The sequence below is a fragment of the Mytilus edulis genome, chromosome 4 (genome assembly GCF_963676685.1).
Source record: "Mytilus edulis chromosome 4, xbMytEdul2.2, whole genome shotgun sequence".
NCBI lineage: Eukaryota > Metazoa > Mollusca > Bivalvia > Mytilida > Mytilidae > Mytilus > Mytilus edulis.
Genome location: NC_092347.1, coordinates 57,913,062 through 57,939,621, shown reverse-complemented (window position 1 = coordinate 57,939,621; position 26,560 = coordinate 57,913,062). Strand labels below are relative to the sequence as shown.

The following is a 26,560-nucleotide window of genomic DNA, read 5'->3' as shown; positions in this document are numbered from 1 at the left end:
GTTGCTTATAAAAAAATTGTGATTTTCTTCAACCGAATTAAAATTTGAACTCAACTAATTCAACTTTTATGTACATAGCTCTTAATCATGGAAATTGCAGAATCTACATTTACTGAACTCTTCTCTTAGGCCCAACAGTTATTTCGAAGTGCATTTCTTTAAGACAATAAACACAAATAAAAAAAAAATAACACTTGTTTTGATATTTTTTAAGGTGTAGTGCACTACTTATGGGACAATTTATATCAAAATTATAGAAAAGTCTATCGGCTCTAACTCAAAATATGGACAATAATAAGTTAAGGTGGTTTGTAATTCAATAATATTCAAAATTTTACATTACATTTAGCTAGGTACACACTGCCTACCAGATCAACTCAATCAAGTCCGATCAAGACAAATAACATGATCAGGAGACTGGTCCGACTCCATCGACAAGGATGTTTGGGATAGTCTACCCTACTCATCATCGATCTGACCATCTACCAGAGAGTTTTTGACATGTCAAAAACAATTGAGTAAGGACCGAGAAGCAAGTCACTCAAGAAGAGATCCAGAATTCGTTGAGTAGCGGTCGAATTGATAGGGAAAGGATTTTGTAGAGATCGAGATTGGTCGGAATACAACAAGATTTCTGATCAGTACTCGATTAGTCAAGCAAAGGTCGAAATGATCGAGTACTAATCGGAAATTTTGTTGTATTCCGACCAATCTCGATCTCTACACAATCCTTTCCCTATCAATTCGACCGCTACTCGACGAATTCTGGATCTCTTCTCGAGTGACTTGCTTCTCGGTCCTTACTCAATTGTTTTTGACATGTCAAAAACTCTCTGGTAGATGGTCAGATCGATGATGAGTAGGGTAGACTATCCCAAACATCCTTGTCGATGGAGTCAGACCAGTCTCCCGATCACGTAATTTGTCTTGATCGGGCTTGATCGAGTTGATCTGATCGGCAGTGTGAACCTAGCTTTAAGTACATACAGTACACAAATTATTGTTTTACAGAAACTATATTATTTTCCATTCCCTGAAAGTAAGGTGTTTCATCAATATTCTCCTGTTTTTTTGGATTTGTCAAAAATTCGGCCAAAGATGCCTAGCATAACTCAATGCATGAAAATTTTAATGGCCGATGCTTTGTAAAACAGTTCCAGTACTCTGGTACTGCTCAAATCACAGAAGAGAATGTCTTAGTTATATTGGTAAACTGTGCACTAAAGAAACTTCTAGTATGAGGCATTAAACAGGTGCATTACCTCCCCTTGAAAATGTTAAACTTATGATCAATTACAATGGAGTCGAGTACCTGTAGCAATAGGCTTGATATTTAGTCAAGAAATGTCTGACTGGTAGTAAATAAGGATAACTTACATATTGCTACATGTAATCTTTTGAATATATCATTACACCAATTTTGACAATAATATTTTTGATTTCCATATAAAACCATTGCCATACTTAAATTATTTACAATATTTTTGTTATTTTTAGATTCTCCATTCTTAACCAATGTAAATATTTAAACTTTAGAAACATTTTATCTGTTGAGCCACAATAATAAAAATTGATAGCATTTAATGGTAGAAAGAAAAAGAAAGTTGAGTGAAAATTGAAACAATACATTAACCTTAATTAAAACTTCCACTCTTGTTGAAAATGGAGAATCTTTACATTAATTATTTTAGAATTTATCAACTACATTCTTTCTCTTGTTTATGCAAGATTTATTATGAATCGTTCATATTGGAAACTGTTCAGTAGAGTTAGAAAGACCCTGGTCACTCTTGGTCTTCTTCAGACTGGCAGTAAAATCCTTGCAAAAGTAAGGCATCTGTTTGGTAGTACAAATTGGAAGCCATGTCCAGTGTCAGAATGGGGATGTTAAATCCGATGTCTTGTGAAGAGAGAGTCCCCAACTGTCAACATGTTAAGAACCTTCACAACATCTCTAAGGAGTATGGAGAATTAATCACACTATTATATCCTTCAGCCACAGTAATTGTTATCTGAAAAAGAAATACACTTTTCAATTTTCTGTCATATTTTAAGAAACTGAAATAGGCAAAAAATAGCAAACTGGGAAATAACAATTAAAGCAGAGAGACTTTTTCATAATAATTTTTCCCTTCCTAAAACTTGACAGGTCATTCCAGAAAATATTAAATTGTAAAAAGATTGTACAAATCACATGGGAATTTACATGATCTTAAATAGAAAATTTTATAAATCTATAAAATAGTTCTTTCTTACTTTTAAAAGTCAACTCTAATAGCCATTTCCAACATCAATCTGTAAGTACAAGCTGGAATGCTAACCTGAAAAATAAAATGCTTAGTCATTGAAAATAGTAAAAAAGGAATCACTGTTGGTATACTAATTTATATGTACATTATATATAAAAATAGATATACAATATTTTAAGGGAGTTGGCTTCTCAGTTTCAAAATAATTAACTTTTCAAAACACTAGCATATATATTGATAGGGGATTAATAAAGGAATCAAAAGCAAAAAAATATATAGGTCATCTTACTTGTTTTCGAGATATCTACAGTGGCGGATGCAGGAATTTTCGAAAGGGGGGGTGCTAGCCCAGGGCAAAGGGGGGGTGCAAAACATATGTCCCGATTCAAATGCATTGATCGGCCAAAATAAAGGGGGGGTGCGCACCCCCGGAACCCCCCCTCTGGACATAGCCATTGAAATTTTGGCGGGAAAATGTTCTCTCTTGACTTTTTATCATTTACAAGTTAAAGTCCTCAAAAACTATTTAAAAGTAATTAAAATTTTGTAAGATTTTAACAGACAGCTTATCATCATACATGTAAATGAATTATAAAAAGAAAAATGGGGGTCACCAGGCTTAATTTGTTAATGCATTCAAATGGATAAAACTAGAGGATTCTGAAAATCTGACCAAAATTCAAAAACATGACAAGCAAGCTTCCTTAAGGTAAAAGAAGATGCAGAGAACACAATGTGACAACATCCCAACAACACTAACAAATACTACATACTTTCCAACATCTGAAACCTCAAAGAGTGAGAATCCCTGTCAGCCTTGACACCTTAGGGGGAGATTTTGCGTGAATGACATTTTGACATATATGACCTGTACACTAACTTATCTACAAAACCAGTGGCGGATCCAGAACTTTTCATAAAGGGGGAGGGGGGCCCAACTGACTGACCTAAGGGGGGGGGGGGCGTTCCAGTCAAGCTTCAGTGATTCCCTTTGGATCCGCCTATGAAAATACCATTAAAACCAGACAAAGATCTCTTATCTAGTTGGAGTTGACATAGCAAAAATGATTTGCAATTACCGGTACTAATAAATTAAACATTAAAACTACTGACCAAAAGTTTTCAAGCCCAGTGATAGCTGACTGTTTCTTTTTATTGACAGTATGATAAAATTTGTTTAAATAGAGGAATTATATACTTACTTGTATTTAAGATATCTTATACCACAAGTCTTACTCCCCTTCATGAAAACATTGGCACTGTTTTATAACCTAAAATGGAATTAAAATTGACACAAATTATATATTTGACAAATTTGTTAAATTGCCAGCCTAAATTTTTATTAATCTATTCTGTATTCTGACTGCGTAATAATGAGTTATCTCCTGATGAAAGAAACATTCTTGCTGTTTATTGTACTAGTCTCCCTTGAAGTAAAAATTCTATTTGGATTTACTTTTCATGGTAAAAAATTTTATTTGTGTACCAGACAAACATTTATCAAACTGATACATATCTATTTTGTGTGTTGTAAATGTGCAAAATAACAAAAATGTGTGTTGCCTTACAGATATTCCTTATAGACTTATCACATTTTTCCTGATAATGTACAGAATTAATTGGCTTAAATATACTTGCATTATTTCTTTCATGACAAAGCCTCAGACTTGTTTGAAGATCAATGTAATTATTAATCTTCATTCCAGCTGCTATCCTTGCTGCTTGATTGCTTACATGGCAAAGCCTTGGACTTGGTTGAAGATTTAAGTAAACATCTTCCATGGAGTTGCTACTCATCTGCCATCTGGACTGAAACTTGGACTGGCCGGCTTCTTGAACAAAAACTAAAATTATCAATTAAATTATATTTATAAGACTTCTGTTGGTTAATATAAATGAAATAGACATATATTCCTTCAAGCTTCATATCCTGACCTACATCAGCGGGGCCATTTTCAGCGTCTTATTTGGTGAACAATTGTAATTTTGTTGGTACTTCATTCCATGGTTTAGCCAAAGCCTGCATACAAATCTTTACAATGAATTCAGTGTGATCAATTCAAAATTTTAGAACCTTTAGTCAACAACAAAAAACCATTTGACCTCTTTCAACTTTAAGCCTAGTGCGCACGTTTTCATCCTGTAAACTTGTTTTATGATGATAAAATTTGTTTAAATAGAGGAATTATATACTTACTTGTATTTAAGATATCTTATACCACAAGTCTTACTCCCCTTCATGAAAACATTGGCACTGTTTTATTACCTAAAAAGGAATTAAAATTGACACAAATTATATATTTTACAAATTTGTTAAATTGCCAGCCTAAATTTTCATTAATCTATTCTGTATTCTGATTGTGTAATAGTGAGGTGAGTTATCTCCCCATGAAAGAAACATTCTTGCTGTTTATTGTACTAGTCTCCCTTGAAGTAAAAATTCTATTAGGATTTACTTTTCATGGTATAAAATTTTATTCGTGTACCAGAAAAACATTTATCAAACTGATAAATATCTATTTTTGTGTGTTGTAAATGTGCAAAATAACAAAAAATGTGTGTTGCCTTACAGATATTCCTTATAGGCTTTATCACATTTTTCCTGATAATGTACAGAATTAATTGGCTTAAATATACTTGCATTATTTCTTTCATGACAAAGCCTCAGACTTGTTTGAAGATCAATATAATTATTAATCTTCATTCCAGCTGCTATCCTTGCTGCTTGATTGCTTACATGGCAAAGCCTCAGACTTGGTTGAAGATTTAAGTAAACATCTTCCATGGAGTTGCTACTCATCTGCCATCTGGACTGAAACTTGGACTGGCCGGCTTCTTGAACAAAAACTAAAATTATCAATTAAATTATATTTATAAGACTTCTGTTGGTTAATATAAATGAAATAGACATATATTCCTTCAAGCTTCATATCCTGACCTACATCAACGGGGCCATTTTCAGCGTCTTATTTGGTGAACAATTGTAATTTTGTTGGTACTTCATTCCATGGTTTAGTTAAAGCCTGCATACAAGTCTTTACAATAACATCAGTGTGATCAATTTAAAATTTTAGAACCTTTAGTCAACAACAAAAAACCATATGACCTCTTTCAACTTTAAGCCTGGTGCACGTTTTTATCCTGTAAACTTGTTTTATGACGATAAAATTTGTTTTAATAGAGGAATTATATACTTACTTGTATTTAAGATATCTTATACCACAAGTCTTACTCCCCTTCATGAAAACATTGGCACTGTTTTATAACCTAAAAAGGAATAAAAATTGACACAAATTATATATTTTACAAATTTGTTAAATTGCCAGCCTAAATTTTCATTAATCTATTCTGTATTCTGATTGTGTAATAGTGAGGTGAGTTATCTCCCCATGAAAGAAACATTCTTGCTGTTTATTGTACTAGTCTCCCTTGAAGTAAAAATTCTATTAGGATTTACTTTTCATGGTATAAAATTTTATTCGTGTACCAGAAAAACATTTATCAAACTGATAAATATCTATTTTTGTGTGTTGTAAATGTGCAAAATAACAAAAATATGTGTTGCCTTACAGATATTCCTTATAGACTTTATCACATTTTTCCTGATAATGTACAGAATTAATTGGCTTAAATATACTTGCATTATTTCTTTCATGACAAAGCCTCAGACTTGTTTGAAGATCAATGTAATTATTAATCTTCATTCCAGCTGCTATCCTTGCTGCTTGATTGCTTACATGGCAAAGCCTCCAACTTGGTTGAAGATTTAAGTAATCATCTTCATTGGAGTTGCTACTCATCTGCCATCTGGACTGAAACTTGGACTGGCCAGCTTCTTGAACAAAAACTAAAATTATCAATAAATTATATTGATAAGACTTCTGTTGGTTAATATAAATGAAATAGACATATATTCCTTCAAGCTTCATATCCTGACCTGCATCAACGGGGCCATTTTCAGCGTCTTATTTGGTGAACAATTGTAATTTTGTTGGTACTTCATTTTGTGGTTTAGCCAAAGCCTGCATACAAATCTTTACAATGAATTCAGTGTGATCAATTCAAAATTTTAGAACCTTTAGTCAACAACAAAAAACCATTTGACCTCTTTCAACTTTAAGCCTAGTGCACGTTTTTATCCTGTAAACTTGTTTTATGATGATAAAATTTGTTTAAATAGAGGAATTATATACTTACTTGTATTTAAGATATCTTATACCACAAGTCTTACTCCCCTTCATGAAAACATTGGCACTGTTTTATAACCTAAAAAGGAATTAAAATTGACACAAATTATATATTTTACAAATTTGTTAAATTGCCAGCCTAAATTTTCATTAATCTATTCTGTATTCTGATTGCTTAATAGTGAGTTATCTCCCACCGAAAGAAACATTCTTGCTGTTTATTGTACTAGTCTCCCTTGAAGTGAAAAGTTCTATCAGGATTTACTTTTAATGATATAAAATTTTATACTTCTACCGGAAAAACATTTATCAAACTAATAAACATCTATTTTTGTGTGTTGTAAATGTGCAAAATAACAAAAATGTGTGTTGCCTTATAGGTAATCCTTATAGATTTAAATTATCACATTTTTCCTGATAATGTACAGAACTAATTGGCTTGAATATACTTGCATTATTTCTTTCATGACAAAGCCTCAGACTTGTTTGAAGATCAATGTAATAATTAATCTTCATTCCAGCTGCTATCCTTGCTGCTTGATTGCTTACATGGCAAAGCCTCGGACTTGGTTGAAGATCTAAGTAAACATCTTCCATGGAGTTGCTACTCATCTGCCATCTCTACTGAAACTTGGGACCTTCCTTTAAGCTTCTTATCCAGATCTGTGTCAATGGCACAATTTTCTGTGTCTTTGCTCTTTTTGCCTGTAATTCATTAACCATTTTCATTTTATCTTTTAATCAGTATTATGAAGACTGTTTATTATGATCACATCATTAATTCTGAAATTAATGTATGCAGATAAATTATCAGAATGTGGTGGCTAACCAAAACAATCTGATGTATACATTTTGAACAAACAACCTAAACAAAGTCATATTTTCCCAATTAAAATGTAAATAAATATGTAAATAAATATCCAAATTGTCAATATTAAGTCTATTTTTTGTTATAATTAAATTAGAAATTAATGTGATGCCGGTTTTATTTCAAATCCTAAATTGGGGGGATCAGTCTATTTACAAATACAATAATTCTTTTAGAATTATATTTCATTAGAGAATAAATTTGAACAAGAAATTAACGACAATTTTGTAATAAAATTTCAAGTAGACTTTCAAAGGAAAAACTGATTTTTATTACCTAAATTTTTTTTTTAAATAGTTTAAATACAATTGTTATGACCAAATACTTACATCATCATTATCTGGTAACTAAAATGAAACCATCTTCCTCCAGGTGTAGAACTGAACTTTCATCTGTGCTCATCCATCTGTAATACAAACTTAAATCATCTTAATATTTATAAGACAACAGTTAGTAAATTGAAAAAAAATATATACTTAACCTTGTGGACAACCTGTCAACCGGGAAAAACACCATTCACCTATAGAAAAAAGAAAGAAAAAAACACCATCCTGGACGCCACCTAGAGGAAACCTGGGCAAAAATGCATACAAACAAACAATCTTATCTTAACATACCTTTCCCTTGGATCCTTTGACGCCACCTAGAGGAAATTTGGACAAAAATACACACAAACACACAATCTTATCTTAACATACCTTTCCGTTGGATCCTTTGACGCCACCTAGAGGAAATTTGGACAAAAATGCATACAAACACACAATCTTATCTTAACATACCTTTCCCTTGGATCCTTTGACGCCACCTAGAGGAAATTTGGACAAAAATTCATACAAACACACAATCTTATCTTAACATACCTTTCCGTTGGATCCTTTGACGCCACCTAGAGGAAATTTGGACAAAAATGCATACAAACACACAATCTTATCTTAACATACCTTTCCGTTGGATCCTTTGACGGCACCTAGAGGAAATTTGGACAAAAATGCATACAAACACACAATCTTTTCTTAACATACCTTTCCGTTGGATCCTTTGACGCCACCTAGAGGAAATTTTGACAAAAATGCATACAAACACACAATCTTATCTTAACATACCTTTCCCTTGGATCCTTTGACGGCACCTAGAGGAAATGTGGACAAAAATGCATACAACACACAATCTTATCTTAACATACCTTTCCCTTGGATCCTTTGACGGCACCTAGAGAAAATTTGGACAAAAATGCATACAAACACACAATCTTATCTTAACATACCTTTCCCTTGGATCCTTTGACGCCACCTAGAGGAAATTTGGACAAAAATGCATACAACACACAATCTTATCTTAACATACCTTTCCCTTGGATCCTTTGACGCCACCTAGAGGAAATTTGGACAAAAATGCATACAAACACACAATCTTATCTTAACATACCTTTCCCTTGCATCCTTTGACGCCACCTAGAGGAAATTTGGACAAAAATGCATACAAACACACAATCTTATCTTAACATACCTTTCCCTTGGATCCTTTGACGCTACCTAGAGGAAATTTGGACAAAAATGCATACAAACACACAATCTTATCTTAACGTACCTTTCCGTTGGATCCTTTGACGCCACCTGGAGGAAATTTGGACAAAAATGCATACAAACACACAATCTTATCTTAACATACCTTTCCCTTGGATCCTTTGACGCCACCTGGAGGAAATTTGGACAAAAATGCATACAAACACACAATCTTATCTTAACATACCTTTCCCTTGGATCCTTTGACGCCACCTAGAGGAAATTTGGACAAAAATGCATACAAACACACAATCTTATCTTAACATACCTTTCCCTTGGATCCTTTGACACCACCTAGAGGAAATTTGGAAGAAAATGCATACAAACACACAATCTTATCTTAACATACCTTTCCTTTGGATCCTTTGACGGCACCTAGAGGAAATTTGGACAAAAATGCATACAAACACACAATCTTATCTTAACATACCTTTCCGTTGGATCCTTTGACGGCACCTAAAGGAAACTAAGACAAAAATGCATACAAACACACAATCTTATCTTAACATACCTTTCCCTTGGATCCGTTGACGCCACCTAGAGGAAATTTGGACAAAAATGCATACAAACACACAATCTTATCTTAACATACCTTTCCGTTGAATCCTTTGACGCCACCTAGAGGAAATTTGGACAAAAATGCATACAAACACACAATCTTATCTTAACATACCTTTCCGTTGGATCCTTTGACGGCACCTAGAGGAAATTTGGACAAAAATGCATACAAACACACAATCTTATCTTAACATACCTTTCCCTTGGATCCTTTGACGCCACCTAGAGGAAACTTGGACAAAAATGCATACAAACACACAATCTTATCTTAATATACCTTTCCGTTGGATCCTTTGACGCCACCTAGAGGAAATTTGGACAAAAATGCATACAAACACACAATCTTATCTTAACATACCTTTCCGTTGGATCCTTTGACGCCACCTAGAGGAAATTTGGACAAAAATGCATACAAACACACAATCTTATCTTAACATACCTTTCCCTTGGATCCTTTGACGCCACCTAGAGGAAATTTGGACAAAAATGCATACAAACACACAATCTTATCTTAACATACCTTTCCGTTGGATCCTTTGACGCCACCTAGAGGAAATTTGGACGAAATGCATACAAACACACAATCTTATCTTAACATACCTTTCCGTTGGATCCTTTGACGCCACCTAGAGGAAATTTGGACAAAAATGCATACAAACACACAATCTTATCTTAACATACCTTTCCCTTGGATCCTTTGACGCCACCTAGAGGAAATTTGGACAAAAATGCATACAAACACACAATCTTATCTTAACGTACCTTTCCGTTGGATCCTTTGACGCCACCTGGAGGAAATTTGGACAAAAATGCATACAAACACACAATCTTATCTTAACATACCTTTCCCTTGGATCCTTTGATGCCACCTAGAGGAAATTTGGACAAAAATGCATACAAACACACAATCTTATCTTAACATACCTTTCCCTTGGATCCTTTGACACCACCTAGAGGAAATTTGGAAGAAAATGCATACAAACACACAATCTTATCTTAACATACCTTTCCGTTGGATCCTTTGACGGCACCTAGAGGAAATTTGGACAAAAATGCATACAACACACAATCTTATCTTAACATACCTTTCCCTTGGATCCTTTGACGCCACCTAGAGGAAACTTGGACAAAAATGCATACAAACACACAATCTTATCTTAACATACCTTTCCGTTGGATCCTTTGACGCCACCTAGAGGAAATTTGGACAAAAATGCATACAACACACAATCTTATCTTAACATACCTTTCCGTTGGATCCTTTGACGCCACCTAGAGGAAATTTGGACAAAAATGCATACAAACACACAATCTTATCTTAACATACCTTTCCGTTGGATCCTTTGACGCCACCTAGAGGAAATTTGGACAAAAATGCATACAAACACACAATCTTATCTTAACATACCTTTCCGTTGGATCCTTTGACGCCACCTAGAGGAAATTTGGACAAAAATGCATACAAACACACAATCTTATCTTAACATACCTTTCCCTTGGATCCTTTGACGCCACCTAGAGGAAATTTGGACAAAAATGCATACAAACACACAATCTTATCTTAACATACCTTTCCGTTGGATCCTTTGACGCCACCTAGAGGAAATTTGGACAAAAATGCATACAAACACACAATCTTATCTTAACATACCTTTCCCTTGGATCCTTTGACACCACCTAGAGGAAATTTGGACAAAAATGCATACAACACACAATCTTATCTTAACATACCTTTCCGTTGGATCCTTTGACGCCACCTAGAGGAAATTTGGACAAAAATGCATACAAACACACAATCTTATCTTAACATACCTTTCCGTTGGATCCTTTGACGGCACCTAGAGGAAATTTGGACAAAAATGCATACAAACACACAATCTTATCTTAACATACCTTTCCCTTGGATCCTTTGACGCCACCTAGAGGAAACTTGGACAAAAATGCATACAAACACACAATCTTATCTTAATATACCTTTCCGTTGGATCCTTTGACGCCACCTAGAGGAAATTTGGACAAAAATGCATACAAACACACAATCTTATCTTAACATACCTTTCCGTTGGATCCTTTGACGCCACCTAGAGGAAATTTGGACAAAAATGCATACAAACACACAATCTTATCTTAACATACCTTTCCCTTGGATCCTTTGACGCCACCTAGAGGAAATTCAGACAAAAATGCATACAAACACACAATCTTATCTTAACATACCTTTCCGTTGGATCCTTTGACGCCACCTAGAGGAAATTTGGATGAAATGCATACAAACACACAATCTTATCTTAACATACCTTTCCGTTGGATCCTTTGACGCCACCTAGAGGAAATTTGGACAAAAATGCATACAAACACACAATCTTATCTTAACATACCTTTCCCTTGGATCCTTTGACGCCACCTAGAGGAAATTTGGACAAAAATGCATACAAACACACAATCTTATCTTAACGTACCTTTCCGTTGGATCCTTTGACGCCACCTGGAGGAAATTTGGACAAAAATGCATACAAACACACAATCTTATCTTAACATACCTTTCCCTTGGATCCTTTGATGCCACCTAGAGGAAATTTGGACAAAAATGCATACAAACACACAATCTTATCTTAACATACCTTTCCCTTGGATCCTTTGACACCACCTAGAGGAAATTTGGAAGAAAATGCATACAAACACACAATCTTATCTTAACATACCTTTCCGTTGGATCCTTTGACGGCACCTAGAGGAAATTTGGACAAAAATGCATACAACACACAATCTTATCTTAACATACCTTTCCCTTGGATCCTTTGACGCCACCTAGAGGAAACTTGGACAAAAATGCATACAAACACACAATCTTATCTTAACATACCTTTCCGTTGGATCCTTTGACGCCACCTAGAGGAAATTTGGACAAAAATGCATACAACACACAATCTTATCTTAACATACCTTTCCGTTGGATCCTTTGACGCCACCTAGAGGAAATTTGGACAAAAATGCATACAAACACACAATCTTATCTTAACATACCTTTCCGTTGGATCCTTTGACGCCACCTAGAGGAAATTTGGACAAAAATGCATACAAACACACAATCTTATCTTAACATACCTTTCCGTTGGATCCTTTGACGCCACCTAGAGGAAATTTGGACAAAAATGCATACAAACACACAATCTTATCTTAACATACCTTTCCCTTGGATCCTTTGACGCCACCTAGAGGAAATTTGGACAAAAATGCATACAAACACACAATCTTATCTTAACATACCTTTCCGTTGGATCCTTTGACGCCACCTAGAGGAAATTTGGACAAAAATGCATACAAACACACAATCTTATCTTAACATACCTTTCTGTTGGATCCTTTGACGCCACCTAGAGGAAATTTGGACAAAAATGCATACAAACACACAATCTTATCTTAACATACCTTTCCCTTGGATCCTTTGACACCACCTAGAGGAAATTTGGACAAAAATGCATACAACACACAATCTTATCTTAACATACCTTTCCGTTGGATCCTTTGACGCCACCTAGAGGAAATTTGGACAAAAATGCATACAAACACACAATCTTATCTTAACATACCTTTCCGTTGGATCCTTTGACGCCACCTAGAGGAAATTTGGACAAAAATGCATACAAACACACAATCTTATCTTAATATACCTTTCCGTTGGATCCTTTGACGGCACCTAGAGGAAATTTGGACAAAAATGCATACAAACACACAATCTTATCTTAACATACCTTTCCCTTGGATCCTTTGACGCCACCTAGAGGAAACTTGGACAAAAATGCATACAAACACACAATCTTATCTTAACATACCTTTCCGTTGGATCCTTTGACGCCACCTAGAGGAAATTTGGACAAAAATGCATACAAACACACAATCTTATCTTAACATACCTTTCCCTTGGATCCTTTGACGCCACCTAGAGGAAATTTGGACAAAAATGCATGCAAACACACAATCTTATCTTAACATACCTTTCCCTTGGATCCTTTGACGCCACCTAGAGGAAATTTGGACAAAAATGCATACAAACACACAATCTTATCTTAACATACCTTTCCGTTGGATCCTTTGACGGCACCTAGAGGAAATTTGGACAAAAATGCATACAAACACACAATCTTATCTTAACATACCTTTCCGTTGGATCCTTTGACGCCACCTAGAGGAAATTTGGACAAAAATGCATACAAACACACAATCTTATCTTAACATACCTTTCCCTTGGATCCTTTGACGGCACCTAGAGGAAATTTGGACAAAAATGCATACAAACACACAATCTTATCTTAACATACCTTTCCCTTGGATCCTTTGACGCCACCTAGAGGAAATTTGGAAGAAAATGCATACAAACACACAATCTTATCTTAACATACCTTTCCCTTGGATCCTTTGACGGCACCTAGAGGAAATTTGGACAAAAATGCATACAAACACACAATCTTATCTTAACATACCTTTCCGTTGGATCCTTTGACGCCACCTAGAGGAAATTTGGACAAAAATGCATACAAACACACAATCTTATCTTAACATACCTTTCCGTTGGATCCTTTGACGGCACCTAGAGGAAATTTGGACAAAAATGCATATAAACACACAATCTTATCTTAACATACCTTTCCCTTGGATCCTTTGACACCACCTAGAGGAAATTTGGACAAAAATGCATACAAACACACAATCTTATCTTAACATACCTTTCCCTTGGATCCTTTGACGGCACCTAGAGGAAACTTGGACAAAAATGCATACAAACACACAATCTTATCTTAACATACCTTTCCGTTGGATCCTTTGACGGCACCTAGAGGAAATTTGGACAAAAATGCATAAAAACACACAATCTTATCTTAACATACCTTTCCCTTGGATCCTTTGACGCCACCTAGAGGAAATTTGGACAAAAATGCATACAAACACACAATCTTATCTTAACATACCTTTCCCTTGGATCCTTTGACGCCACCTAGAGGAAATTTGGACAAAAATGCATACAAACACACAATCTTATCTTAACATACCTTTCCCTTGGATCCTTTGACGGCACCTAGAGGAAACTTGGACAAAAATGCATACAAACACACAATCTTATCTTAACATACCTTTCTGTTGGATCCTTTGACGGCACCTAGAGGAAATTTGGACAAAAATGCATACAAACACACAATCTTATCTTAACATACCTTTCCGTTGGATCCTTTGACGGCACCTAGAAGAAACTTGGACAAAAATACATACAAACACACAATCTTATCTTAACATACCTTTCCGTTGGATCCTTTGACAGCACCTAGAAGAAACTTGGACAAAAAGGCATACAAACACACAATCTTATCTTAACATACCTTTCCGTTGGATCCTTTGACGGCACCTAGAAGAAACTTGGACAAAAATGCATACAAACATACAATCTTATCTTAACATACCTTTCCGTAGGATCCTTTGACAGCAGCTAGAGGAAACTTGGACAAAAAGGCATATAAACATGCACACAATCTTATCTTAACATACCTTTCTGTTGGATCCTTTCACGGCACCTAGAGGAAACTTGGAGAAAAAGGCATACAAACATGCACACAATCCTATCAAAACTTACCTGCTGTCTGATCCTGGACGCCACCTAAAACATAAAATGAAATAGATAACCATACCTCACTTATAATTCTTTAAAGTGACCTATAGAAAATGGAAATAGATAAAAAAAAAAAAAAGAAAAAAAAAAAAAAAAATACACCTTTAGAAAACAGAAAGAAAAAAACACCATACATATGAAAACATAAAAATGAAATATACTGAGCCAAAAAAGTTTAGCAACACTTTTTTTTTCATTGTTATTTGTTGTTTCTGTTTTTTTTTTTATTAAACATCATTGATATAATCCTTAGTTTTACCTGAAATTTTAAACAGTCGTACTTTTTGCCAGGTGATTGATCTCGTGCCATTTCAGCTTTGCACGTGTAATTGATGTTTCACTTTCGGTACCTGTACTTTTAAAACAAAATTTTTTTTTTTTTTTGCACACACGTTCTGAAACACATCATTGGTAAGAAAAACACATAAAAGTTTGAAAAAATTGCATGAAGCGTCAACCATGCCTCTCGGAAAATGACGGTCAGATGGCTCTTGGAATGGTTGATGCCGGCATGAGTGTTGCTGACGTCGTGGCTCGATTTTAAGTGCATAAGTCAAAAGTTTAGGGACTAGCAAACAGATATCAACAAATTGCAACAACACAGGATAGGTCGATATGCTGTAGACCAAAAACAACAATCGTCAACATGTGGTAAGTTTTTTCTGGCCACAAGAGTAGTGCATTGACTAAGGGTAGCTGCTGGTGTTCCTGCCAATCCTTAGAACTTAGAACATGGCAGAGGAATTGATTTTGAATAACACTATACTCATTTCCGCATTTTGACCCTCCCGTGCTCCATACAAAAAATATCCTAATGAATATGAGTGTTAAACATTCATGTTGCTTCTGACATGTCATAATTCCATTTTTTTATTATCATTTTGTAATAAAATTTCATATTTTTGTTGCTAAACTTTTTTAGCTCAGTATAGATAAACATACATCACTTTCGATTCTTTGAAGTTACCTATGCTATATATTTTCTATAGGCTATTAAAAATATAAAGAAACTTAAAATCCAATTGTTCAGAGAACAATTGCAGGTCTTTCCACAAGTAAGGATAATTTTAATAGTATTCTTAAAATTTTAATTGGATTACCTCCCATACACTAGCAAATTTATCTGACGATATTGGGATATAGGTATTTAGTCGGATCTTAACACATACTTGTGATTTGTTTAAAACCAGTTTTTCATAAAAATAAACGAAGAAATGTCGAAATGTTCAGAACTTAATTAAATCTGTATTTGGGTAAGATGGTGCAAGCATACGATTTTTATTGCTTCTTACACTTTGAGAAGTGAATAAACTTTAGCTACTTTATATAAATACTGTGTAAAAACGTTAATTATGAGCTATGAAAGTCAAGTGGCTAGAGCATTTTTCTGAGGAAGTTTTAAAAAATTGCAAAGAAATATTTTAACAATGGGTTAGCTTTCATTAGTCTTCACTATCTATAGATTAACAAATTTTGGTTATATTTATAATTAATTTAGAATCATCATTGAAGGTGGAGCACGATTGTAGAGTTAATTAATTATATTGATGTGCCATTTGTATGCAAGAGTGGCATTCCGTTGTATTATGTGCCAATTCGAAAAAGTTATGTAAGTATTGTCTCCCTTTAACAGATTCATTATTTTATAATATATGTTTCTGATATAATTTTGAATAATTACAAAATGTATCAATTCAATATATTTCAGCTTTTATAGTTATTGGTGTATCAAAAACATTGGTGTACGAATATCATTTCATAAATTTGAAACGTTTAAAGTGATAACATACCAATATAAAGAACCATTCATCATTTTTGAAAAAGACTATCAATCAAATTCGAATTATTGATTGTCCCTTCATGATAGATTGATTGAGAAATGAACCAGAGTTATCTAATGGTTATCACAGAGAGGGACTAGCAAGCAATTTTAAATTGAAGCTTATTCAAGGTTAAAACAATTTTCCACTATAAACAAATGTTACTTATACAAATATAAGGACTTTGTTAGCTAAATCTACAAATTTTATTAGATATTATGAATTTAGTTATTGACTGAAAACTACCACTAAAGGCTCTTAAGAGCCGGTGTCGCTCACCTTGGATCTATGTGCATATCAAACAAAGGACACAGATGGATTCATGACAAAATTGTGTTTTGGTGATGGTTATGTGTTTGTAGATCTTACTTTACTGAAAATTCTTGCCACTTACAATTTTCTTTATCTATAATAAAATTTGCCCTTTAGTAACAGAGGAAAATGTTTTGTAAAAATTAACAAAATTAATGAAAATTGTTGAAAATTGACTATAAAGGGCAATAACTCCTTAAGGGGTCATCTGACTATTGGTCATGTTGACTTATTTCTACATCTTACTTTGCTGAACACTATTATATTATATATTATTATTAAACATAGATATTTTTTAACAATGTAATTCCCTGTCAGATTTGCTCTAAATGCTTTGGTTTCAGAGTTATAAGCCAAAATCTACATTTTACCCCTATGTTCTATTTTTAGCCATGGCAGCCATCTTGGTTAGTTGGCCGGGTCACTGCACACACTTTTTAAACTAGATACCCTAATTATGATTGTGGCTAAGATTGGTTAAATTTGGCCCAGTAGTTTCAGAGGAATCCTTATGAAAGATTACAAAAATTTACGAAAAATTGGTAAAAAATAACTATAAAGGGCAATAACTCCTGAAGTGGTCAACTGACCATTTTAGTCATGTTGACTTATTTGTAGATCTTACTTTTCTGAACATTATTGTTGTTTGTAGTTTATCTCTATCTATAATAATATTCAAGATAATAATCAAAGACGGCAAAATTTCCGTAAAATTAACAATTCAGGGGCAGTTACCCAACAAGCCATTGTCCATTTAAACTGAAAATTTCAGGGCAGATAGATCTTGACCTGATAAACAATTTTAATCCATGTCAGATTGCACTAAATTCTTTGGTTTCAGAGTTATAAGCCAAAATCTACATTTTACCCCTATAATGTTCTATTCTTAGCCATGGCAGCCATCTTGGTTGGTTGGCTGGGTCACCAGACATTTTTTTTAAACTAGATACCCTAATGATGATTGTGGCCAAGTTTGGTTAAATTTGGCCCAGTAGTTTAAGAGGAGAAGAAAAAAAGAAAGAGTGAAAGCTAACGACGCTGGACGCCAAGTGATGAGAAAAGCTCACTTGACCTTTGGGCCAGGTGAGCTAAAAATGCTTATTTGGGCCCCTTTTTGGCCCCTAACTTATTAAAACCCTTCGAGCAAGAACCGAAAAACTCAATTCCAGCCTTTCCTTTGTAGTTAGAAACCTTGTAGTATAATTTCAGAGAGATCCATACACTTAAACACAACTTAATGTCTATTAACTAGAAAAATGCTTCTTTTTGGCCCTTTTTTGGCCTCTTATTCCTAAATGTTTAGGGATATTAACCCCAGACCGACACCAAACATTCCCTTCATTTTATGGAACCTTGTGGTACAATGTCAGAGAGATCCATACAATTAAACTTAAGTTATTGTCCCGAAACTTCAAAAATGCTTGTTTTGGCCCCTTTTAGGCCCTTAATTCCTTGACTGTTTGCCCCATAACCCTTACAAGAAATCCCAACCTTCTACTAAATAGAATGAACATTATGGTACAATTTCAGAGTAATTGAAATACTAATACACAACTTATTGTCCTGAAACAAAATAAATGTATGTTTTGGGCCTCCAAAATCAATCCCAACCTTCCTTTTGTGGTTATAAATATTGTGTTAACATTTTATTGATTTCCATTTACTTATACTAAAGTTATTATCCGGAAACCATCCATCTTTGGACGCCGCTGAAGACGACGACGTGATACCAATATACGACCACAAAAATTTTTGCAGTCATATAAAAACTTTTACCACAGAGTGAATGTAATGTTTCCTGGCAGAAAAACTTAAGACAATTTATAGGTAAATGGGGAAAAACAGGATTTTTTTTTAACAAAATTTACTTCTGGATACTATCATGATCACAAACAAGCTTCTGTCAAAGTTTGGTAGAAATCTAGGATAGTTTTAGAAAGTTTTTAAAATTTCAACCAGAGTGCACACCCTAAAATGTCTCGCCTTCTTTACTAATCATTGATATTATGTTGACATTCCTAAGTATAAAGCTTTAGTACAACTGTCACATAAACTTAACTTTATCCAGGACAAGAGTGCACACGCTGAAATGTCTCGCCTTCTTTACTAATCATTGATGATAGTCCTAAATATAAAGCTTTATTACAACTGTCACATAAACTTAACCAAGAAAACTAAACATTGACCAAGGAACCATGAAAATGAGGTCAAGGTCAGATGAACCATGCCAGGCAGGAATGTACAGCTAACAATTCTTCCATACAACAAATATAGTTGACCTATTACTTATTGTTTAAGAAATAGACCAAAACACAAAAACTGAACACTGAGCAATGAACTGTGAAAATGAGGTCAAGGTCAAAACTAATTTTCAAGCTGTTTCTCCAACTAATTTGAAAACTATTTTTTTTTATCTAACAAATTTTAACATAGTTTCAAATACAATTGTAATCAGCAAATACTTACATCATCATTATCTGGCAACTAAAATGAAATCGTCTGCCTGTAGGTGTCAGGACTGAACTTTCATCTGGGCTCATCCATCTGTAATACAAAAAAAATATATTCTTATATGTATGAGAAAACAGTTATTAATTGAAATAAAAAATATACTTAAATCAAAGTTATATGAAGATATCCAAATTGACAATCAGAAGTTTTTCTTTCGTTCTGTTAGACTAAATTAGAGAAAAGATTTCCAAGCGCATGATACGCTGGACGCTTTTGAAGTATAAAGTTCCATAAGTCCTCAATGTCATAAATTTAAAAAAAAAATAATTAAAGGAGGTTTAATTTAATAGGTAGAAACCCGTCACCAAATTTTCATGAAAACTGCTCAAAGCACTTGAGTTATTGTCTGAAAAACGGGAAAATCCCCAATTTTTTATGAATAAAATCTCATGACTTATAAAACACAAAATTTAAAATTTATAAAGATTGAAAGGGAGCTTACCTCAAAACATTTTAAAAATAATTAATTAGTTTTAATGCCAATTGGTTTTAGTATTTTGGAGTTACAGTTTGAGAAAGCCCTATGGTGACCTGGTATTTCTAGTCCCCAGTCACCCAAAGGGGGGAGGGGGAAGAAAAATTTAATAGCAATCAGATCTTTATGTATATGGGATATACTGCTGTGTTGAAGGCTATATTGTGTGTGAACTGTATTGGTTACATACCTCAACATATCTGGTCTCTGATGAAAGTTTGTCTCATTGACAATCATACAAATTATTTTCAAAAGATTTTATTAGTACATTGTTCCGTTGGATTGAAGTGCTATTTCAATTACCACAAACACTTTCTTATCAATTTCCATGCTTTATAACTTTGCAATGATACTAAAAAATAAAAATTAAAGTTTGGAGGAAAAATAACTTGGTCAAGGTCAGATGAACCATGCCAGACAGACATGTACAGCTGACAATTCTTCCATACAACAAATATAGTTAATTGATCTATTGCTTATACATGAAGTTCATGAAAAACAGACCGAAACATAAAATTTTAACAATGAGCAATATAAACCATGAAAAAGAGGTCAAGGTCAGATGAACCATGCCAGGCAGCCATGTACAGCTAACAATTCTTCCATACAACAAATATAATTGACCTATTGCTTATAAGAAAAACAGATCAAAACCCAAAAACTTAACAATAAGCAATGAACTGTGAATATGAGGTCAAGGTCAAATAAAAAATGTGCAACTGACATATAGATCATAAAATATTTCCATACACCAAATATAGTTTACCAATTGCATATAGTATTAGAAAAAAAAGACCAAAACTCAAAAACTTAACTTTGACCACTGAACCATGAAAATGAGGTCAAGGTCATGACACCTGCCAGCTAGACATGTACACCTAACAATTATTCCATACACCAAATGTAGTAGACCTATAATTGCATTGCAAACAGTATAAGAAACTGAACTATGAAAATGATGTCAAGGTCAGATGTTACCTGCAGGCCTGAGTTGGACATGTTCACCTTACAGTCCTTTCATACATTGAATGTACAACACCTATTGCTTATAGTATCTGAGATGTGGACTTGACCATCAAAACTTCACCTTGTTCACTGATCCATGAAATGAGGTCAAGGTCAAGTGAAAACTGTCTGAGAGGCATGAGGACCTTGCAAGGTACTCACATACAATGTACCAAAAATAGTTATCCTATTACTAAGAGTCGCTCACCTTGGTCTATGTGAATATTAAACAAAGGAAGCAGATGGATTCATGACAAAATTGTGTTTTGGTGATGGTGATGTGTTTGTACATCTTACTTTACTGAACATTCTTGCTGCTTACAATTATCTCTATCTATAATGAACTAGGCCCAGTAGTTTCAGTGGAAAATGTTAGTAAAAATTTACAAATTTTATAAAAAATTGTTAAAAATTGACTATATAAAGGACAATAACTCCCTAGGGGGTCAATTGACCATTTCGGTAATGTTGACTTATTTGTAAATCTTTACTTTGCTGAACATTATTGCTGTTTACAGTTTATATCTATCTATAATAATATTCAAGATAACAAAAACAGTAAAATTTCCTTAAAATTACCAATTCAGGGGAAGCAACCCATCAACATATTGTCCAATTTATCTGAAAATTTTAGAGCAGATAGATCTTGACCTGATAAACAATTTTACCCCTGTCAGATTTGCTCTAAATGCTTTGGATTTTGAGTTATAAGCTAAAAACTGCATTTTACCCCTATGTTCTATTTTTAGCTTTGGCATCCATCTTGGTTGGATGGCTGGGTCACGCCCCACATTTTTTAAACTACATACCCCAATGATGATTGTGGCCAAGTTTGGATTAATTTGGCCCAGTAGTTTCAGAGGAGAAGATTTTTGTAAAAGATTACTAAGATTACTAAGATTTACGAAAAATGGTTAAAAATTGACTATAAAGGGCAATAACTCCTAAAGGGGTCAACTGACCATTTCGGTACTGTTGACTTATTTGTAAATCTTACTTTGCTGAACATTATTGCTGTTTACAGTTTATCTCTATCTATAATAATATTCAAGATAATAACAAAAAACAGTAAAATTTCCTTAAAATTACCAGCAACCCAACAACCGAATGTCCAATTCATCTGAAAATTTGAGCGCAGATAGATCTTGACCTGATAAACAATTTTACCCCGTCAGATTTGCTCTAAATGCTTTGGTTTTTGAGTTATAAGCCAAAAACTACATTTTACCCCTATGTTCTATTTTTAGCCATGGCAGCCATCTTGGTTGGTTTGCCGGGTCACCGGACACATTTTTAAACTAGATACCCCAATGATGATTGTGGCCAAGTTTGGTTTAATTTGGCCTAGTAGTTTCAGAGGAGAAGATTTTTGTAAAGGTTAACAATGACTGACGCCAGACGCAAAGTGATGGGAAAAGCTCACTTGGCCATTTGGGCTAGGTGAGCTAATAATAAGAGATAATTTAACATTAGGCAAAAATCTTAACTTTTTATTACAGTAGTCACTGAATCATAAACATTAGGTCAAGGACATCGGACATGTGACTGACAGACCCTTCGTAACATGAAGTTAGCTAATGCCGACGCCGGATCGCTCACTATCCCTATGTTCAGTTTTCTGCAACAAAAGTTGCAGGCTTGACAAAAACAAGAATGTGTCCAAAGTACATGAATTTGTACTATCAGTTTCCATGTTCAGTGGACCGTGAAATTGGGGTCAAAACTTTTAATTTTGCATTAAATATAATATCAAAGGGAACATGTGTACTTAGTTTCAAGTTGATTGGACTTCAACTTCATCAAAAACTACCTTGACCAAAAACTTTAACCTGAAGCGGGACAAATAGATAGATGAACGGATGGACAAACGAAAACGGGTGCACAGACAATAATGCCCTCTACTATTGAAAGTGGTGCATAAAAAAAAGTTAACAAATATAATAGTATCATTGTGGTACCACTCCAATGCATTGCACTGCCATCAAGACATTGAAAAATCTTCCAAATTATTCAGAGGCTTCAGTGCTTAATATTATAAAGTGCCTAATTGTGGTCTTCCACTAAGCACTTTAAACATATTGCATTATCAGTCTGATTAAAATTTTGATTTCATGAATTTGAAGACGCAGGTTTCTTTTATAAAAAAAAGTACTTTTTTCTATACAGAAATTTCAGCTGTATAAATATGTTGACTCTATTATTGAAATTCAGGTGGTTTATGTTATCAGACAAGAGGAATTACTTTCGGGAAAGTGTTTACTTTTGTGAAATATAAAATAATTTGAGTTTTAATAAGACAAGGATTTTTAATTTATTGGTTTATTGATAGGCTTAATTCTTTAAAATTTTCATACAGAAAATTCATTTTTTTATTTTATTTTCCATTTAAAACTTTCTGGAAGTCATGTAAAATAAACTTATCTAGTTCTCCTGAAAAGTTATGTTTGTTGATGACCAATGCCTTGACATTTTAGTAATTAATGTTCCTTTTCATTAGTTAAATTTATAATTTCATAACTATAGCTTGCTTGACATTTTTAGACATGAGAAATCATAGGGGAAAAAAAACATGCCAAGTTAATTTTATATTTCAAAATAATGCTTAGCTTACCTCACATATTGTGCATGTAGCACATATTCAGTGACCATAAAATATGATTTTGTTGTATCATTCATGTTTTTGGCAGGAACTACACAAATTAACATACAGGTCACCACCCCCAGGTGGAGATAACCCTTAAATTTGGGACTGTCCATCAGTCAATGGGGTGACATTTTATTAGCTGTTGAAGAAAAACTTTGATTTTTTTAACTTAAAAAGGGGGAAATTTTGGACATGTTTTGACCATATATTAATACCAGATAGATGTAAAGTTCTCAGTGGCGGATCCAGAACTTATCATAAGGGGGGGGGGCTGCTGACTATCCTAAGGGGGCCCCGCTCCAGTCTTGCTTCAGTGAATCCCTATATAATCATATAATCAACCAAATTTTTCCAAAGAAAGGTCCCCCCCATAGGACCTGCCTATGGTTCTTTGGGTAAAGTTTCTTCAGATAATATAAATATGTGCTCATTTGTACTAAGTGGTTTTTACAAAAAAAAATATATTCTATATGACTTGAAGTGCACCCCTCATAATAGGGATAGTCATAACAATGATAGGTTACCCCTCATTTGAGGGGTTGTTCCCAACCTGAAATGGTTAATATAGTTGTCAGTACAACAAAAATGATGGACTCAACTATACAATCCTGTAAAGCACTGAATATGGTTTATACTACATAATACTTTATAGACCTGTTTTTTTTTATTTCTATTTATTTCTATGGCATGTTATTTCAACTCGATTTACATTTTTAAAAAAACACCCACACAGGCCGTGCGGGTCGAGTAGACCCACCAGGGAAAATATAGTAGTGTAACAACTTAGTTCAAAGCAGATTACTGAATTATGAAAGTTGAATGTTAAATCTTCCTTCTGTCTTTTTATAAACTCGTTTTCGACATCCACCAAAATAAACTTGACATTCATTTTGTGCAACCATTCTATTACTTTTCCATTAATTTGTTAACATGTTATTATTAAAGAAAGAATACAATATACCTTATGCAAAAGACTTTCCATGCAAAGTGATATTTATCCTAAGTGAACAGCCTGTTTCGTGTAACTAGTAATTCAAAATGAATTCCATGATAAAGTGTTCACAAATTAGAACAAAAGAACTATCCCGCCAAATCATAGTGCCCAATAAATAGCCGTGAGGCATTTTGTCCAATGAACCATGCAGCCTAAATACAGTATTGTGAAATATGTCCAAGTTAAAAACACAAGATTAACCTTTCTAAAGCCGTATCAAAAAGATACGCCAACTTCTGTTAGGTTTTTTTTTGGTGATTTTTAGGTGCAAAGACACTAGAAAATAAGGATATTTTTTTCATGAGTATCAATTGTTTTCTAGTTTGCAGAACAACAGCATTTTGAACCATTCCAAGACTGTATTATAATTAAGGCTCTTAAGGAAGCTAGCATTTGAATTTTATGGGGGGCTAGGATGAAATTTTTAAAAAATAGGCAGGACAGGAGTTTTGAGTAAAAAAAAAAGGCAGGACGAGACACTTGCAAAAAAAAGTCAGGACTACAATTTAGGTAAAAAAAAGTCAGGATAAACTAAAAAAAAAAAAAAAAAAAGCAGGACCGAACAGAGTGAAAAATAAAAAGGCATGACAGAGATTACAGCTAAAAAAAAATGCAGGACAAAATTTTTCATCCTAGCACACCCCCCCCCCCCCCCTAAAAAATCAAATGGTAGCTCCCTAAATTGAGAAAAAAAATGTTTTCAGTCCTGAAATGGTCAAGTAGGCTGTTCTCTGTTCCACAGAGTGGGAACAGAGTAGCAGCTGCAAATTTATAACTTTTCTTACCAAACTGTGCAGATTTTACATATGTTATATACAGTATATTATTATATCTGAAAGAATATTTCAATTACAATCTTTTTCCACAGAGTAGGAACAGAGTAGCAGCTGCAAATTTATAACTTTTCTTACCAAACTGTGCAGATTTTACATATGTTATATCCAGTATATTATTATATCTGAAAGAATATTTTAATTACAATCTTTTACGAGGGTGGTAAAGAGGGGCTGCTTGCACGAAAAAAACGTGAATAAGACATAATTTCACGTTTCTGTAATGAACGTTGCACGAAAAATAAATACTTTTATTTGAACCTTTTTGTGACTGCGTCACTGTCTTCTTGTATATATTAACTTTTTGTTTTACTTGATATTCCCGATTTAGTATACACATTTATGATATAATTGGTTTACGGCTTTTAAAAAAGTATTTCTTGACGATCCCTGCCAAGTGTTTGAATTTTATTTGAAAAATACCGAGCACGCAAAATAAGACTTTGAAAATCACGATGCACGTAAAATTAAATAAGCAGAACACGTTGAACGAGGCACCCGTCTTGCACGACTGAACGTCAAATAAAAAAGTAAAAACACGTTGAACGTCAAATAAAAAAAAAACGTTGATCACGTTGCACGAAAATAACCCTTTACCACCCTCTTTTACATTTAATAGATCATGTAAACAGACAGGAACTAATTCATTTTAACTATATTAAAAGTTTTTATTACCATTGATATTTGTCTGTTAATATGCAGTGGATGCATCTTAACCTTTTCAAGCAACTGTTGATATGAGCTTGAATGGTCTTCGTACACAAACCTCAGTGCTCTTTCTTGCACTTTTTATTTTTGGAATTTTTATTGTTACAGAATTGCCATGCCAAAAGATAGAACCCTGGGGAACCCCTTTATGAATGTAAGCCTAACTGCTAAGAAT

The 26,560-nt window shown here is 34.0% G+C and overlaps 1 long non-coding RNA gene across 3 annotated transcripts; it reads right to left on the bottom strand.

The window, feature by feature from the left end:
- Nucleotides 1-631: 631 nt before the first annotated feature.
- LOC139520046 (uncharacterized) lies at nucleotides 632-25,004 on the bottom strand. 3 transcript variants are annotated; one of them, XR_011663803.1, is made up of 14 exons: nucleotides 24,812-25,004; nucleotides 19,682-19,759; nucleotides 15,048-15,071; nucleotides 7,634-7,710; nucleotides 6,890-7,141; nucleotides 6,447-6,515; nucleotides 5,891-6,096; nucleotides 5,448-5,516; nucleotides 4,891-5,096; nucleotides 4,447-4,515; nucleotides 3,888-4,093; nucleotides 3,452-3,520; nucleotides 2,257-2,321; nucleotides 632-2,012 (listed from the first exon to the last, which is right to left on the bottom strand). It is a non-coding gene; the product is annotated as an uncharacterized lncRNA (long non-coding RNA). The 3 variants fall into 3 exon arrangements; XR_011663804.1 differs by lacking the exons at nucleotides 15,048-15,071; nucleotides 19,682-19,759; nucleotides 24,812-25,004 and having other exon boundaries at nucleotides 3,888-4,081; nucleotides 7,634-8,724; XR_011663802.1 differs by lacking the exons at nucleotides 15,048-15,071; nucleotides 19,682-19,759; nucleotides 24,812-25,004 and having other exon boundaries at nucleotides 634-2,012; nucleotides 7,634-8,722.
- Between the last annotated feature and the right edge of the window lie 1,556 nt (nucleotides 25,005-26,560).